Below are 15,596 nucleotides of genomic sequence, written 5' to 3'. Positions count from 1 at the left end.
CAGGAGGATCTAGAGGAGCTACCCCATGTTGAAGGTCAGGAACAGTGGCGGTAAGGAGCTGCTCCTCGTCCGATGTAAGGAGCAGTGGCTGTGCCTTGCTGGAGCAGCCATGAAGAGATACCTCACACCCAAGGTATGAGAAACCCAAGTAAGATGGTAGGTGTTGCAAGAGGGCATCAGAGGGCAGACACACTGAAACCATACTCACAGAAAACTAGTAAATCTAATCACACTAGGACCACAGCAACCCAAGGGGCAACCCAAGATGGGCGGGTCATGGTGGAGAGGTCTGACAGAATGTGGTCCACTGGAGAAGGGAATGGCAAACCACTTCAGTATTCTTGCCATGAGAGCCCCATGAACAGCATGAAAAGGCAAAATGAGAGTATACCAAAAGAGGAACTCCCCAGGTCATTAGGTGCCCAATATGCTACTGGAGATCAGTGGAGAAATAACTCCAGAAAGAATGAAGGGATGGAGCAAAAGCAAATAAAGTGGCAAAAACTAAATATTTAATATAAAGGCAAAATCTTCAAAACAACCAGACAGACAAAAATGAAAGAAAACATATAGGGGAACAATAACTTGTTTGACTATTGACATCTAATCAGGAAATATGAAGACCAGAATTTTCTAAAATGCTAGAGGGAAAGTCAGCTAATTATTCTATATCCTGTGAAAGTACATGCTAAGTCGCTTCAGTCATGTCTAACTCTGTGTGACCACATGGACTGTAGCCCACCAGGCTCCTCTATTCATGGAATTTTCCAGGAAAGAACATTGGAGTGAGTTGCCATCTCCTTCTCCACCTGTAAAAATTGTCCTCGATAATAAAGACAAACTTAAGACATTTTCACACAAAATAATGATGACAGAAGGGGTCATCAGCAAACCCGTACACAAGAGATATGAAAGGAGATTCCCACGGCTGAAGAGAGATGATAACATGAGTAACTTTGATTAGAAGGAAAGAGAGAAATGAAGAAAGAGAAGATAGGAAGGAAGGATGAAAATAAAGAAAGAGAGAGAAAAAGGTAATGATTAAAGCCAATCTTTCCTGGATCAGGAAGATCCCCTGGAGAAAGAAATGGCAACCCATTCCAGTATTCTTGCCTGGAGAATCCCATGGACTGAGGAGCCTGCTAGGCTACAATCCACGGGGCCGCAAAGAGTTGAACACGACTGAGTGACTTCACTTCACTTCAAAGACAATACATCAGGAAGACATAACAATTGTAAATGTGTGTGTATACGCATGCATGAAGCACAACTTGATTAAATTAATGAAAAATAAATTTTAAGATCATAGTTTTAGGCATTTAAATCTATCTTTGAAAATATAATAGAACAAACATATTTAAAAATTGGTATCACTATCAACACTATCAACATACTGACCCAATTGATATTTATAGAACACTAATTACTACATCTGCAACATTAAAATTTACAAATCCCACCTAGTGCCTTAGCCAATATAGACCATACTCTTATTTATAAAATGAGTCTCAACACATTTCAAAGGGCTGCACTAACTTCTAGATAATACAAGAGTAAAAAAAAAAATCTCTGGCAAACCTAGAAGATATGTAAAATTTCATAATGATGGAAAAATTGTTTCCAAATATATGACTGTATAGAATTTCCCCAAACATTTATAGCCTAAATAAGACAATTGTATATAATCTACAGATCAAGAGAAGAAACCAAAAGTGACCTTATAAAATATTTTGAACTGAAGGAAAGCAAAAATACACATCAAAAGCTGTTCATATAGCTGTTAGATTAGTTAGACAAGGAGGTCATTAGATTTAGGGCTCTGAGCCTATATAAGTGAACCAAAACCTGAGCCAAAGTAAAGTCTTATAAATATGCTCAATAAAATTCAGGGACAGCCAGTCATGAACAGACAATCAGACCTTCCCAAGTAACTCAACTATTTAAGTTGTATGGAATAAAATGATGTCTTTGCATTACTTCTGCATCTGCTCTATAAAAGCCTTTCCCAGCTCCTGTAGAAGCAAAGCTCCTAACCACTTTCAGCTGGATGTGTTCCCGTGAGAACTGATGTTTGCTCAAATTTTGAAAATTTTAATGTGCCTCAGTTTATCAGTAAGAGCTAAAGCAGTACTTGGTATTTTTATGGCACTAAATACCTAAATAAGAAAAGAAGGAAGATCTCAAAACAAATGACTTCAGGTTCCATCTTAAGAAACAAGGGAAATATTAGAGTCATAGTATTAATAATTAGAATATTTTAAAAACAAAGCCCAGGCTGAAAGCCAATGAAAATATGAAATCAAAGCAATAGAGAAAATCTGTGAAATCCAAAGGTGGCTCTTTGAGAAGACCAATAAAATTAATAAAATTCTTGACAAGGAATTAAAAAAAATAGCACAGATTAACAACCTCTGGTGTGAGAAGGGTTATATCACTCTTGATTCTACAAATATTAAAAGGATGTAAAGGGGATAATGGGCTTCCCTGGTAGCTCAGCTAGTAAAGATCTACCTGCAATGCAGGAGACCCTGGTTCAGTTCCTGGGCCAAGAAGATCCCCTGGAGAATGGATAGGTTACCTGCTCCAGTATCCTTAGGCTTCCCCTGATGGCTCAGCTGGTAAAGAATTTGTCTGCAATGTGAAAGACCTGGGTTTGACCCCTGGGTCTGGAAGATCCCCTGGAGAAGGGAAGGGCTACCCACTCCATTATTTTTGCCTGGAGAATTCCATGGACAGAGGAGCCTGGCAGGTTACAGTCCATGGAGTTGCAAAGAGTCAGACACAACTGAGCAATTTTCTCTTTTCACAAAGGAGATGTTAATGTTTTGACCAACACATGTGACAAGTTTATTTAAAGACACAACTACCATGGCTCACTAAAGAAGTAATAGAAAATCTGAATAGCCCTGTATCTATTAATAAAATTGACTATGTATTGAAAATATTAACCCTCAAAGAAACGCCCAACCTAGTAATTTCTATCAAATATTTACAGAAGAATTAATAACAATTCTAAAGAAACTGAGAGATAATTTGAGAGAAGGTAACAAGTTTCCATTTATATTATGGGACCATAATTATAATGACACCAAAACCAGTCAAATATATTTCAGTTAAACTACAGACCAAATACCATAAGAATATAAATGCAAAAATAACAAGCAAAATTTTAGCAAATCAATCCCCGCAAATAAAGACAATGTGTTAAAATCAAGTAAGTTTTACCCCAGGAATGTGAGGTTGATTTAACACTTAAAAGTCAACTGATGTAATTTAATACATTAACAAATGAAAATAATTATGAGTATCTTCATAAACAAAATCTTCTGATAATATCAAAGATACATCCTAATAAAAACCCTCTCTAACTAGGAATAGAATAATACTTCCTCAACCTAATAAAGAGCATTTTTATTAGTTTTTCTCATCAATATTTTGCCATTTTAAATGTACTGATATTACAGATATATATTTAATTATCACTATCATTTCATATGTTTGATGTTCCAACAAACTTGGAAACTTTCTGGCACCCAGAACCTTTCTGGGAATTTTAATAATCCCTTAAATTGTTCTGGGGTTCTAGAAACTTTCTGGGAATAAGATATGTATATTCTTTAAAGGTTATTTGGGTTGGAGCGCTATACACAAGGGGGTGGAGCTTAAACCCGAGAGTGACTTACCCAGGGCGCTCAGTGGTGATGAGAGGAACAGTGAATTCAGGTGAGTGGGTATCTCACCTGGGCATTTCATTGTTCTGTACGCCATCAGCAGTCAACTTAGGAGCCCATTCCTCATAACAAAACCTGTTATAAAGTGCTTGTGTTCTTAGTTGCTCAGTCATGTCCAACTCTTTGCGACCCCGTGGACTGTAGTCTGCCAAGCTCCTCTGTCTATGGGATTTTCCAGGCAAGATACTGGAGTGGGTTGCCATGTCCTCCTCCAGGGGAGCTTCCCAACCCAGGGATTGAACTAGGGTCTCCCACGTTGCGGGTGGATTCTTTACTGTCTGAGCCACCAGGGGTTAAATAAGACAATTTGAGTGATACAAAGAAAAATGTTTAATACCTCCTGGACAATCTTCATTCAGAAATGTGCAAATTAGGTAGCTTTTATGGGATGAAGTATCTAGAAGAGAAAAACAGAAAAATATCTGACTGGCTGGAGCCATATAATCCACATTGTTTGGGGGAAGAAGGGACAAAGAAATTAGTATAGAGCCCAAAGGTGGCTTGGTGATTGCAGATTGGCTTAAGGATACCCTGAGTTTCATGTCTAGCAGAGCATCTATAAGGACATGAGAGTTATCTAAGTTTCCGTCAGCTAATGTGGTACCCTGGGCAGGAGTGACTCCATCTTGAGCCTAGAAATTTCTGTTAACACTTCCAAGGATAATGTGTACTTGCAGCCATCCAACTGGAAAGAAGAGAAGTTTGCTGATTTTCCTGGAATATAGGTGGTTCAGTGTCAACAGGTAAGCAGGAAGCAACTCTTCAGAGGGCATGTGAACTGCAAGGGTGTGCGTATGCACCTGAATGCAAGTGGGAAATCGCGTGATATGGCACTGTCAGGAGGTCCTGACAGGCATTACTCAATGAACAGTTGCCAAAGGAATCAGCTGTAATACAAATTTACACTCCTCAATTTAGTCCATAAATATCTATGGGGAATACAGTATGTCACAAACACTAATTTAGGTCTTGGGCTGCTATAACAGTGAACAAAATAGAAAAATACCTGTTTTTTTTTTGTTTGTTTGTTTGTTTTTGTGGAGCTTAGATTCTTGTTGTGGAAATAGCACAAATAAGTAAGCAAAATAAGTATGTCAGACAGTGGCAATATTATGTGAGAAGGAGGGTCAAGAAAGGTGGTATTGTTATTTCAAATAGGTTGCTTTGGGAGACATCATTAAAAGGTAGACATTTTAATAAAAGCCTGAAGATAGAAAGCAACCATTCACATATCTGAAGAAAAATAGCTCCAAGCTGAATAAACAGTACCTATGTATGTGGAAGGGCTTCCCTGGTAGCTCAGCTGGTAAAGAATCAGCCTGCAGTGTGGGAGACCTCAATCCCTGGGTTGGGAAGATCTCCTGGAGGAGGACATGGCAACCCACTCTAGTATTCTTGCCTGGAGAATCCCCATCGATAGAGGTGGCTGGCAGGCTAAAGTCCACTGGGTTGCAAAGAGTCAGACATGACTGAGCAACTAAGCATAGGACAGCACAGAATGTATGTAGAAGCATAGTTAACATGTTCAAGGATTAGAAGGGAGGCCAGTGTGGACACAGCAGAGTCAGCAAAGAAACAGGTAAGAGATCCGGTCAGAGACACATCGGAAGGAAGTCTCTATAGAACACTGTGGACCATTGTAAATAATTTGTATAATACTCTAAATAAAATAGAAGTCCATGGGAAAATTTTTGGCAGAGAAGTAAAAAGATATATATTATGTTTTAAAAGGATCAATTTAGTTGCTACATTAACATTGGACCTTTGTGGTATAAAAGCAAGAACAAAAGCTGGGAACCATTTGGGTGGTCAATAGACATAGTCGACGAAGAAATAAAAGACAAGGAGGGTAACAGGAAACAGTGGAATGTGGCCAGATTCTGGGTACCTTTTCAAAGTAAAAATGATAAATTTACAGTTATACTGGGTGTGGAGTGTGAGAAAGAATCAAAAGTAAAGGGTTTTTTCTTGAGCATCTGAAAGAATAATGATGTAATTTATTTTATGTTTTTAATTATGCATTTTTTGTCCATACAAGGTGGCTTGCAGGATCTTTGTTCCCCATCCAGCAGTTGAACCCGAGCCATCGCAGTGAAAGCACCAAGGCCTAACAACTAGACCACCAGGAATTTCCCTGTAATTTCTTAAGACAGAGAAGGTCAGGAGAGGTACATTAAGATAGGATGATGGATTTTATCTTTCTCTTCAATTACAGTTTAATAATTCATAGATAACTATATAGCATTCAATGAAAGACTTGCTTTGTATTTTCTACTAGATTCTTAAAATTAATATGCCATCACCCTTGGAATAAAATTTTTATTTCCAACTCTTGGCTTTTATGTGTTTGATTTTTATACTATCTGTCTATCTGTCTATATCCTGGAGAAGGAAATGGCAATGCACTCCAGTATTCTTGCCTGGAGAAATCCATGGACAGAAGAGCCTGATGGGCTATAGTCCATGGGGTCACAAAGAGTCAGACATGACTGAATGACTCCTAAACCATGTTTTGTTTGAAAATTTGGACTTTCATTCTTTGACCATGCTGTCGGTGAGCAAAATTTCAGTTATTGCCATGTCATCTTTCTTTATAAAGTAGTGTTTGTGCAATTAATATGATTTTTTTGAATTTTCTCTTAATTTATATAAATTACTAGTAAATGAAAAATTAAAGTGCTAATACCAGTCATACAAAGATGTCTCATGAACATAATGCAATTGTGACAAGGATGAAATTCATTAAGAATGTGGAGTGAAGCAACTCTTTACTTTCAGTTCAATATCATCAGTCTTATCTGACAGTCTCTGTGTGAACTGTAATGGGCAAAAGTATAAAATTCAAGGACACATGTAGGATGCTAGTATATATTGCTGTACTTTAAGAGCTCTGCAGGAGAGCACAATTGATGCAATGCCACCCTTTTGTTCAACTTGAAAATATATTTAGGTTTCACAGTTAGAATTAGGCATGTAATGACTAATTCAAATGTCATGCTTTACATTTTATAGACTTCTGTTCATTAATTTAAACATTAGGCTTTCTGTAAGAAATAAATCTCAAGTGGTTGTACCAACATATTCCTAGATCGTGTCTGAACAACAACAACAAAAAATTGTTAGCTTAATCATTCAGTCAAATGATAGATGAATCAACAGAAAATATATTAGCTAGGTCATTGGGAGAACTGATAGAATTAATATGGTCAAATTGCTTATATACATATCAAAGATATACTTGCAAAATTACAAAATTGTTCTATCAATTAGCACAAAAATGTTATTTAAATTAGCATACCATCAATTAATTGACAAATACCAAGTTATTAACATCATAGTATAGAAACATTATATGTCCTAGAAAACTTTCTCACTGAATTTTAGACTTATCCTATAATTAACATGCTTCTATCATTAAATACTTTATGTTTCACTGTTGATATCTAAATATTCCTGTTTATTCTAACTTTATTTTATAAAAAACTTGAAATTTGGAATAATTTTAGTTTTGCTTATATGGTTTTCCCACCTTATAGCATGCATAAAGGCAAATTCCCAGAGGCCTTAATGTTTGAATATAAAAATAAGTACAATTAAATTCCCAGTAGTAAATACAAGAGAAAGGCACAGTACCCAGCAAGAGAAGAATGAGGCTATGGTGTGAAACAACACTGACTCCATGTGCATGGACTACATGGGGAAAGCAAAGTTTTTAAAGTGAAAGGTCAACCATTCAAGAGTTCAACAAGATGGATAAAGGATCTTTATAGCAAATTAAATTGATAAGGACTTTTTTAAATAAATAAGATAAAGATGAAATGCTTAATAGAAAAGTAAGCTAAACATGAAAAAAAATTTAACAATATAGAATATGTTAAAATCAAGCTTCAATGTGGAAACAATCTATATTTCCATTGACAGATAAATGGATAAAGAAAATGTGGTATATGTATATATATGCGTGCATATATAAAATAAAATTTTATTGAGCCTTTAAGTAAAAAGAAGGAAAATATATAATATGTGACAGATGGATAAAATTTGAGAGCATTATGCTTAGTGAAATGAGCCAGGCCCAGAGAAACTGCAGAAATACTGCATGATTCCACTTATATGTGGTATCTACTATAGCCAAACTCAGAGTAATAATGTTGTTGCCAGCTACTGAGCAAAGAGGAAATGAGGAGATACTAATAAACAGGCATTAAGTTTCAGTCAAGTCTGAATAAACTCTAGATATCTGCTATACCACATTGTATCTCTAGTCAACAAAAACTATACAGTGCACATAAAAATTTGGTACAAAGGGAGACCTCATGTTAAGTGTTTTTCCATGATAATTGTTTTTGAAAAACATCAAGCCTTACCCTGATAATCAGATAACAGGAACATATTTAGGACTGCCTTCCCAAGTGGCTCAGTAGTAAAGAATCCAGCTGCCAATGTAGGAGACTCAAGAGAGACCCTTTCAATCCCTTGGTCGGGAAGATCCCCTGGAGTAGGAACAGGCAACCCACTCCAGTATTTTTGCCTGGAAAATTACGTGGACAAAGGAGCCTGGTAGGTACAGTTCATAGGGTCACAAAGAGTTGAACACACTGAGCACACACACACACATAGTTTAGGACATCAGATAACCAAAATTTGACATGAATCATAATGTTATGTGATAAAGTTTCAGAATATGTCTCAGCAACCCATGGCACATATTTGGTTTTAAAATTTAATTGTAAAATTTTCTTTAAGTTTTTTAGCAATGGGACTATATTAAATATATATTTTAAAAAGACTGAGAGGTGTGTGAAAATTTTTAAGATTAAAAATATTTATGAAAAATTTAAAGATTATGAGCAGTTGGAAAACTGCGGAAAACAGAATATAGCATAAAGTATAAATTGGCACATTTCGAGAGAAACAATTTATCAGTGCATAGGTCTTTTTCACATTATTCAGGCCAACAATCACATGAGCAGTTCAGTTCAGTTCAGTCGCTCAGTCGTGTCTAACTCTCTGCAACCCCATGAATCGCAGCACGCCAGGCCTCCCTGTCCACCACCAACTCCCGGAGTTCACTCAGACTCACATCCATCGAGTCAGTGATGCCATCCAGCCGTCTCATCCTCTGTCGTCCCCTTCTCCTCCTGTCCCCAATCCCTCCCAGCATCAGAGTCTTTTCCAATGAGTCAACTCTTCGCATGAGGTGGCCAAAGTACTGGAGCTTCAGCTTTAGCATCATTCCTTCCAAAGAAATCCCAGGGCTGATCTCCATCAGAATGGACTGGTTGGATCCCCTTGCAGTCCAAGGGACTCTCAAGAGTCTTCTCCAACACCACAGTTCAAAAGCATCAATTCTTCAGCGCTCAGCCTTCTTCACAGTGCAACTCTCACATCCATACATGACCACAGGAAAAACCATAGCCTTGACTAGACGGACCCTTAGTTGGCAAAGTAATATCTCTGCTTTTGTTAAGGATGTTCATTTTTACCTGATTTCTTTCCATTTGGTTTTGTGGGTGAATTCATAGGAAATAAACATTGTTAGAACAACGACTTGACCAATGGATGAATAAAATTCCTAATGAGTTTATATTAATTTTCTAGCTTAAGCGTGTAGGACCACTCAGCCTCCTCGACTTTATACCTACTCCTCTTTCACCTTTAGAATTCAATTCTAAAGAAGGAATGATAAAGTTACAGCTTTCAATAATTATCCATTTGCCTTATTCCACATCATAGTCACATCAGCTTCCATGTAACAATATAAATATTTCCAAAAATAATATGATTGTTGAACACTTGTAAAAGATTTGCAAATACATTCTTTATGTCCTCAGTTATTTTTAATATTACTGAATCTACTTTGTCTAGACAAAAAGTAATTATATTCTATCTCCCTTCCTCATTTAAGCTTAGTTCCTTATAATTAGCTATAATCCAAGGCTTATTTTCATATGAAAATTTGAAATTTTAAAAGGCAGCTTTTTTCAAAATATCTTCTGTAACTTCACAGAGCTCTCACAACTTTTTTTTTTAATTGCTATTAGTATTTAAAAATACAAGTTTCTTCTGGTTTAGTTTCACTCTCCCACTTTTATCTGACTTTTTCTTTTGTATTGGACTTGTCCTGATAAGTTTGAGGTCAGTAGTTCAATTCTCAGGTTTTTGTTTGTTTGTTTCATTGTTTTCCCTTAGTGTGGAACTTAATTCTGGGTTTTGCTGCTGCTGCTGCTGCTGCTGCTAAGTCGCTTCAGTCGTGTCCGACTCTGTGCGACCCCATAGACGGCAGCCCACCAGGCTCCACCGTCCCTGGGATTCTCCAGGCAAGAACACTGGAGTGGGTTGCCATTGCCTTCTCCAATGCATGAAAGTGAAAAGTGAAAGGGAAGTCGCTCAGTCGTGCCCGACCCTCAGCAACCCCATGGACTGCAGCCTTCCAGGCTTTTCCGTCTATAGGATTTTCCAGGCAAGAGTACTGGAGTGGAGTGCCACTGCCTTCTGGGTGTTGGCCATGCTTAATCAATTTAAAAATTCAGAGGAGCTAAATGGTTCCAGCCCTGTCAGACCTTCCTACAAACAGTTACACTGACCAACTGTGGATTAAGCAAAATCCCTCCTGATTTCAGTTGCTGTTTCCAAAATGGTTCCTGGTGAATATCCTGTTTTCAGTTCTTAAAATGTCTGATGGTCTCTCCATGCTTCTGTCAACTAGAAGCTAGCTAGTTGCCATAGGTGTATGCCGTCTGCCTCCACGAGGATTAAGTCATGTGTTGCTGCTGCTGCTGACCCTCAGCACCCCGGAAGGGGATCAGGGTGGCGAGTTGAAATGAGGCACTCTGTGCTTCCAGAACACTGGCGGGACAGGTCTTCAGAAAGGTATTCTAAGGAGCTCGTTTTATGAGCTCATTTCTTGTATCTCCTCACATCTAGGGAAGTACTAAAACCCTTCATGGTGATGACTGCTTCTTGTGACTAGCAATAGCTTCACAAGGCCAGCAGAAACTTTCTACAAAAAAAGAAAAATATATGTGCTTGATTTTATGTTCTCCCCCTTTACCAAAATCACATGTATACTCTCCTTTCCTGCTACCCTTTTGGAGTAGTTTTTTAGAACTATCTGAGGTATACTGTCACCTTGCTTATTTAACTTATATGCAGAGTACATCATGAGAAACACTGGGCTGGAAGAAGCACAAGCTGGAATCAAGATTGCCAGGAGAAATATCAATAACCTCAGATATGCAGATGACACCACCCTCATGGCAGAAAGTGAAGAGGAACTAAAAAGCCTCTTGATGAAAGTGAAAGAGGAGAGTGAAAAAGTTGGAGTAAAGCTCAACATTCAGAAAGCGAAGATCATGGCATCTGGTCCCATCACTTCATGGGAAATAGATGGGGAAACAGTGTCAGACTTTATTTTTGGGGGCTCCAAAATTACTTCAGATGGTGATTGCAGCCATGGATTAAAAGACCCTTACTCCTTGGAAGAAAAGTTATGACCAACCTAGATAGCATATTCAAAAGCAGAGACATTACTTTGCCAACAAAGGTCTGTCTAGTCAAGGCAATGGTTTTTCTAGTGGTCATGTATGGATGTGAGAGTTGGACTGTGAAGAAAGCTGAGCATCGAATAATTGATGCTTTTGAACTGTGGTGTTGGACAAGACTCTTGAGAGTCCCTTGGACTGAAAGGAGATCCAACCAGTCCATTCTGAAGCAGATCAGCCCTGGGTGTTCTTTGGAAGGAATGATTCTAAAGCTGAAACTCCAGTACTTTGGCCACCTCATGTGAAGAGTTGACTCATTGGAAAAGACTCTGATGCTGGGAGGGATTGGGGGCAGGAGAAGAAGGGGATGACAGAGGATGAGATGGCTGGATGGCATCACCAACTTGATGTTCATGAGTTTGAGTGAACTCTGGGGGCTGGTGATGGACAGGGAGGCCTGGCGTGCTGCGATTCATGGGGTCGCAGAGTCAGACAGGACTGAGCAACTGAACTGACTGACTGACTGACTGACTGAGCTGCTATCTCCCAGGCTGCAGTTCTCATTTTACCCCCAATAAAACTTAACCCCCATCTCTCACACTGTGTGCTTTTTTAAAGTTGACCCTTCTATCTGTAGAAAGGCTGAGACAGCACAGGGCTTGTAGCCATCAAGTTTTCTCCCAATCCCTTGTCTTTGGGATTGGTGGAGATACCTTGTAATTTAATTTTGTTTTAAATGGGGTTCATTGGTTTTAGCTTACTATTTAATTGTTCTGTCTGCTTTTATAAAGGTGTTTGAGGAGATTAAATATTATGCTCCTGTCATTTCCCCGGAGCCCCTTGTTCTTACATTGAAACTTGTTTTTCATAATGGAGGAATGTGTCCTTAAATACAAATAGATTTCTCTCCTTTTAATGTTCATATTTCAAGGTATTAGAAATATACTATAACTGTATTTTATGTATGAAATGCAATACAATTTAGCAGAACCTATGCCAACCAATTAAATTAAAGTAAAATCACAAACCAGAGCTAAACACAGTGCACCAAAAATCGTGTTAACTCCAGGCAAGTATCTTTTGACTGTTTCCACAAAAGTCTGCCCTGTAGGCAAATGGCTACAAACAAGATTGACAGTTATTCAGTGAGAGCCAAAGCCTGTTATTTCTTTTCAGCAACAAAAGTAGTTGTGATAGTCAAATCCTTTTTGTCTAATGCAGTTTTGCATCATTTTTAAAAAAATACTAAATATTAGCTGAGAAATCAGTCTGCAATTATTCCTGACATCCATGTCTTTTGGCTTCACTGCTTCTATCAAAGAGTTTGTCTTTGGGGATATAAACGTATGGAGTATTTTGCACAAATTTATTCCATTGCTTATAAAATCATATTGTATTAACCATGGTTACATTTATTTTGTGCTCATGCTCAGTCACTCAGTTGTGTCTGACCCTTTGTGAGCCCATGGACTGTAGCCCACCAGGCTCGTCTGTTCATGGGGTTCTCCAAGCAAGTATACTGGGGTGGGTTGTCATTTCCTCCTCCAGGGGATCTTCTTGACCCAGGGATCGAACCTGTGTCTCCTGCATTGGCGGGCAGATTCTTTACCACTGAGCCATTTAGGAAGCCCCCTAGATTTATTTAACTCTAGGCTATTGCATAAGAGGAAACTGTATATAACAATCCTCTAGTTTGAAAATTTCAACTCTTAAGCAATTTTTAAAAAATTTAGCATAGAATGCAAAACTGTTCCTATTTGGATTTGATAAACTTTCTAGGAAATCCTAGTTAGAATAAGATTTTCATCAGTTTTTACACATACCTAAAAATGTATTATTGTCTACTGGATTTTATTATTTGAACATAATGTAGTTTAGAAAGATTGTACTGCACAGGAGAACACATGTGTTTTGAGGCCTACAGACCTAAGTCTTCAATTTCCTTTTGCTGTATACTAGATAGCTGACCTTGAAGAATCGCTTATCCTATATATGCCTCAGCTTCCTTTCACAAGAGTGAGAATAATAATAATAATCCTAAATTTATGAGGTTGCTATGATAATTGAATGATACAATAAATACAAACCAACTTTTACTCTGCTTGGTATGTAGTCATAAAAGTTTAAACATTAAAAGCATTACAAATTTCACTTGTCCAAAATAAATCATTTTTTCTCCAATATCCAACATCTTTCCCATAGCTCTTCACATGATTCATTCCCTTTTCTTCCCTTACGTCTTTGTTTGAAAATGATGTGAATATACATGTGGGATGAAGTTCCTTTATCAATGGTGCCATAGCAGAATAAGCTCATTCTTTAGTACTCTACAGTGGCTTTAAACAAATGTATGTACAAAAAAGAATACTAAGTGTCTAATTACTTAATCTAATTATTTTTAAATGCTAGCAATCTTAAAAATGGACTTCTGAATTTATATTGCAGCTTCATTTTATAATAACAAACTATATTATTTTCAAATGTTCTATTTTCTTTTATATAAGCATGTACTCACTTGTAGATTAATATTTTATTAACATTTGAAAATAGCCCTTTTACCAAACTCCCTATTATCTTTGGAACAAAAATATCAACTTGTTCAGCTTTTTCTAATGAATAAAACATAAGTGCAGGAAAGAATTCTTTGTGTTTGATGTATTCCATTACTTGTTGAAAATAATTGCAATTTATACTGAATCTATTTACTTTAATAATAATAATGGTTGTTTAGATATATATTTCCAAATAGAAGTTTGGAAGCACTGACTTGATGAGAACATTTCAATATTCAGAACAGGTAGAAGAGTCAAAATCCCACCTACCGTAACCACTTTGGTGTGATTTAAGAGGCCAAAGTCTTGAAATATAGCAAGTCAGAGGAGAATAATGGGCAATGAAGAAATGTTTGCAATCCACAAAGAGTCTTATGTACTGTTTGCACATATATTTCTTGATATGCTAAAGTTTACATGTGTGAGTTTTAATTGTTGCAATATAATCAGGAAAGATACAAGTTATTTTTTACATTGACATTTCCTCACTGCTTTTAGTTTCAGGCTTGCTGCTGCTGCTGCTGCTGAGTCGCTTCAGTCGTGTCTGACTCTGTGTGACCCCACAGACGGCAGCCCACCAGGCTCCCCGGTCCCTGGGATTCTCCAGGCAAGAACACTGGGGTGGGTTGCCATTTCCTTCTCCAAGGCACTACTACAAAATCTAAAAAGATGGTTAGGTTGTGGTCTTCTTTGTTTCAGTTAATGTTTATATTTTAAGGCCTAAAGGAATCTTTGCCTTCACAAAACGTCTTCGGAGAAGGCAGTGGCACCCCACTCCAGTACTCCTGCCTGGAGAATCCCATGGATGGAGGAGCCTGGTGGGCTGCAGTCCCTGGGTCGCTAAGAGTCGGTCATGACTGAGCGACTTCACTTTTCACCTTCATGAGTTGGAGAAAGAAATGACAACCCGCTCCAGTGTTCTTGCCTGGAGAATCCCAGGGACGGGGGAGCCTGGTGGGCTGCCATCTCTGGGGTCGCACAGAGTTGGACATGACTGAAGCGACTTAGCAGCAGCAGCAGCATTTCCTTACGAAGGTCAGAGTGTACTAAGAGAAGAGGAAAAAGGGTGCATTTAGTGTTGTGTCAATGATTTGATTTATTTTTATTTTGTTTATGTAAATATTAGGACATCATTTAAGGACTAAGCCTCAGTGTCGTCTTCATTTTCTGTTTACAGACTCTGGTGGGCTTGCTACCAGATCTTAGAGCTTTGCCATTCTTCATCTACCTAACAGTGGTTGTTGATATCTTTGAAACTGGAGCAAATATCGATGTAGCCATTTTTGGCAAGTGTTCTGTGATTTAGTCTCAGCAATGGAACATGTTCTCGTTTGAACTGTCTCCATGAAGAAAGTCCCAGTGACGAAAATATGCCTCCTTTTGGCCACAGACATTCTCTTACTTCATATCAATACTTTGTCCAGAGCTTTAAAGGTATTGACTAAGTGATACAATGTAAAGACATTTTTATATAAAGTGATTCTAAATAATAACATCAAGATATCCAGATGATATTGTTAATTCTAAATTTAAGACATGTTTATGAAATATGGTTAAGTAGAAATTATTTGGACAAATATAATGTTATTCTTTGAGTAGTTTGTCAGATTGGGTTCAGTGAAAGAGCCAGAGATTATTAAGAATTTCTGTAAATTTTGTGTCTGTATTTGTAAGTTATACAACAGAAATTTAGATATGAGGTTTTATATTTATTGGTTAAGCATGTCTGGTGGCTCAGTGGTAAAGAATCTGCCTGCAATGTAGGAGACCACCTGAAAAACAGTAGATGAGGGTTTGATCCCTGGGTCAGGAAGATTCCCTGGAGAAGG

Source organism: Capra hircus, chromosome 5 (genome assembly GCF_001704415.2).
Source record: "Capra hircus breed San Clemente chromosome 5, ASM170441v1, whole genome shotgun sequence".
Lineage (NCBI taxonomy): Eukaryota > Metazoa > Chordata > Mammalia > Artiodactyla > Bovidae > Capra > Capra hircus.
Note: the sequence above shows the minus strand (reverse complement) of the source record.